Source organism: Arachis ipaensis, chromosome B01 (genome assembly GCF_000816755.2).
Source record: "Arachis ipaensis cultivar K30076 chromosome B01, Araip1.1, whole genome shotgun sequence".
NCBI classification, from domain to species: Eukaryota; Viridiplantae; Streptophyta; class Magnoliopsida; order Fabales; family Fabaceae; genus Arachis; species Arachis ipaensis.
The window spans coordinates 25,885,810-25,889,510 of record NC_029785.2 but is presented as its reverse complement, the minus strand read 5'-3'; the positions used below and the strand labels follow the sequence as shown (position 1 = coordinate 25,889,510).

At 41.4% G+C, this 3,701-nt stretch overlaps 1 long non-coding RNA gene across 2 annotated transcripts in view; it reads left to right on the top strand.

Moving 5' to 3' along the window:
* The window catches only part of LOC107627932, a 6,733-nt gene continuing 5,761 nt past the window's right edge, over nucleotides 2,730-3,701 (top strand). Inside the window, exons 1-3 of one of the 2 annotated variants that reach the window (XR_002359834.1) lie at nucleotides 2,730-3,027; nucleotides 3,231-3,370; nucleotides 3,596-3,657. This is a non-coding gene — a long non-coding RNA (uncharacterized LOC107627932). Of the gene's footprint in view, nucleotides 3,371-3,595; nucleotides 3,658-3,701 lie in introns of both variants that reach the window. The other variant, XR_001617592.2, reaches the window with a different exon arrangement.

Below are 3,701 nucleotides of genomic sequence, written 5' to 3'. Positions count from 1 at the left end.
GATTTATTGGATTTGAGATAAGCTATGATTATTATCCAATTTTATAATTATTGGATTATTTTCTATATTTAAATTATAAAGTTGATAGTTATAAAATAATAAGTATTTTTGTGATTTGGATTGGATAAGTAATATTTTAAATATTAATACTGCTATTTTGGAAAATGAAGAAATTAAGTATATTATTTCTTATTATTTGATTTGGGCATTTTATTGAAAATAATTGTAGAGTTGATGAACAAATAGTATTTTATATATTATTATTATTATTGGATTAGAATTTATTTATAATTACTATATTATCCCTATTTTTAAGTAAAATTACTAAAATACCCCTAACCCTAATTTTTGAAAATGAAACCCTAACCTAGTGACCTGCTAACCGACCCGGTTTCCTTCACTCACACTCAGCAGTAGCAGCTGCTGCCCCTCTACCCTAGACACCCACACGCAGAGGCAAAAAGGAAAAGAAAGGAAGAAACAAACGAAGCAAAAGGAGGGGTTCAAAGAAGAGAAGAGGGGAAACAGAGAGGGGACTTGCGGATAGAGAGAGATGGAATCGCGTCCGCCGTTGACCCACACCCTGCCGTTCCACGTGACTGTGCCGACGTCGCCGTCAGTTTTCCTTGTCGCCGATGATGGAGAACCAAGAGAGGGGGACGTGCGAAGAGAGGAAGGCGCCATGTCTGGAGGTTGCCACCGTCGAATCCTCCTTGTCACAGCCGTTCGGATCGAGAACAAGAGAGGAAGGAGGCGCTGTTTGACCGCCGCACCTCGCCGTTGATCGCCTTTGAACCGCGCCGAACCCAGGACTGCGGGCATGAGGGATGCGATGCAAGAGCCCGACACGAGAAAGAGGGAGCGCGCGTGCTCGTGCGAGGGGAAGGCGACGCTGCTGTCATTGCCGTTGCTGAGCTGCCGTCGCCGTTCCTCCAGAACCGCCACCGCTGGGTCGCTGTGAAGAGGGGTCCGCTGCTGCGACGCCGCTGCTACTGTGGCTGTCGCAGTGTTCATCGCGTCCCTGGTCATCGCCGGCTGTTCTGATGATGTCAAGGGGTTCAGGCCGCCGCCGGTGTCGCTGCCGGAGAAGGGAGCTACATCTGTGTGATTCTGACCGCCGGGGATGGTTCTGTGACTTCCGGGACCGCCGCCGGAGCTTCTGGCCATTTCTGTCGCTTGAGACCCTGCTGCCGTCGCCGAAAAAAGTATGCCGGTAAGGGTTTCGAATTTGATTTTCGTTTCTTATGAGATTCTGGAGTTTTATTGTTGCGGCATGTTGGTTTCAGTCACCGTTGCCAGAATCGGGTCGCCGCAGGCGCTGGAGGTGGCTGCCGGGGCCACCGCCAAACCGGTTCAGAGACCACTGCTGTTTCGGTTCAGCCGCTCTTTCTTTAGTTCGGTAAGCGTTTCGATTTGAAAGCCCTTTAGTTACCGTTCTGTTATCATACGCTGAGGTTTGTGGCGTTAATTTGGAAGTGCTGTTTTGTTATGGGCCGGAATGGCTGTGTATGATTATGAATATTGGCTGGTTCTGGATTGAACCGTGAGCCGCAATGGCTATGTATGATATTGATTTATGGCTGATTGCCAAATGAGTTATGGGCCGTATGGCTGACTATGAATTATGAATTTAAGCCAGATGGCTGAGATGGATGTTGATCCATGACTGGGACTGAATGAATATATGCTTGAGATACCTGGGTAGTAGCAAGGGTTGTGGTTCGTCCCACTTGCTCCAGGTCAGAGACTGTGATGCCTGGGTAGTAGCGGTAGTAGTGGTGATTCTACTCGCTCCAGGTTGAGCTGTTAAACACCCGCCTGGGTAGTAGCCGCAGTAGTGGTTATTCCACTGGCTCTGGGTTGAGCGAGTAGTAGCAATGGGGTTGTAGCTCAAACCTACTTGCTCCGCGATGGATGTTTCTGTCCATAGTTAGCTACCAGGACGTGTCGGGTTGGCTATATAACCGACAGATGATATCATCAGCAACTAGGGACAGGCATGCATCATATGCATCTATGTGACATTGTTTGGGTGTGCATACTATACTTGGTTTGCCTATGTGATTAATTGCTAATTGTTCTACTTGCAATAACTGTTTGTTTGTGCTTGCATCTCCCTATTTGTTTTTGCTACTGGGACTCTGTTGGATTGTGGTAATTGGTTGATGGTTGGATTGTTTGGGCCTAGGGCCGTGGTTGGAATGAGATGAACCGATGGTTGATTTTGGTTTTGTGTTTCTGGTTTGGAATAAAATATGAAAGGCTATTTTGTTTCAGCATAGGTAAACCGTTTTGAAAGGCTTTTGAGTTTTTGAGAATTGAATGGTTCCTCTTTCAGAAAAGATTTCCGACTTTATTTTTATTGTAAACCGTTGTTTTTGAAAAGAGGCATAAGGGTATGTTATCGAACGAAAGTATCTTTGGGAGCGGTATTGCGGTTCAAAGTTTTAAACAGGCTCATATTTTAGTATTAAATAATATAAGTGTCGTCGTAATGTCCGAGCTATCAGAATCGCGCAGCCGGAAGTGCGAGCTTTGGTAGTTAGGGTGTTACACAAATCAATTCTTCTTTTATTTGATTGAATTCATAGTCATTCTTTAAACTTTGATAAAGTTGTTTCAAAATTTAGCATATTCTCCTTTATTTGAAGTTCTAAGAACTATATTTAACTAAAAACCTGCCTATTTGCAACACATCACTTATTTTCTTTATAAACCCATAAGAAAATTTTACCTCGAACTTTCTTTTTAAATAAAGTTTGGTTTTGTTGCAATTTTTTTGCCATTTTGTTTGAATATGGATTTTGATAAATGTCTTTTGGCGTAATGAGTTTTGAAGATAGAGGATTTGCGAATTTTAGTAAAAAACTCGATTTTTATCCAACTTTAGCGAGTTATAGCTTGACTTTTGCTATTGCTCCTTGTCGCGTATTATTTAATTATTTGTTAATTTGTTTAATTATTTAATTATTTGATTAGGTGAAAAAGCTTTAAGAAATTGGCAAGTCGAAGAATTCGGAGGACTTGGTACGTAGCTAGGGTTTATAATTTTCATCATATCTGTATCTTTCAATCAAACATTCCCTTAATTGAAAAGGCCAGCAAATCTTATAGCAGTGTAAATGTGCTTTGATTTGGAAAGTCATCTTCTAGCTTCGGTCCATACATTTGATTCTTTATTCAAGAAAACTAGTGTAAATGTGTTTTGATTTTCGGTCCATACTTGTCAGCTCTTTCATGAACCCTTCAGTCCCCAGTTTCTACACCATTGCCGGGAAGTAGTCCTCGAAAACCACCGTGTTCCTCTTCGATCCCATTGACCACCACAATAACTCTATCAAGTAATGAGAAGTGAGAACAATGACCTGAGGTAAGCATCTTCGTTCTTTAATGTTCAGATGAGTTCAGCTTGATTAATTTTAGTTTGATTCTGAGTTAGTTTCATAGTTGGATCCACTTCAAAATGGGAATTGTTCATGACCTAGATTATTTTTATGTCTCAAATATTTCTCAAATTAATTAATTAATGCATTTCATAGTGTTTCCTTAATTGATGCTCTGCTTCTGATTATTACACCTGTTGAGTTTGTCATAGGAAGCTAATGAAAACTTGGATGAAGTAGTGGCTGTTGCTAAAGATCTTCAAACTGAGTTCAGGTATAGTGTTGGGTGTTTTTTTATTTACATTTCTTTTTTTTTTT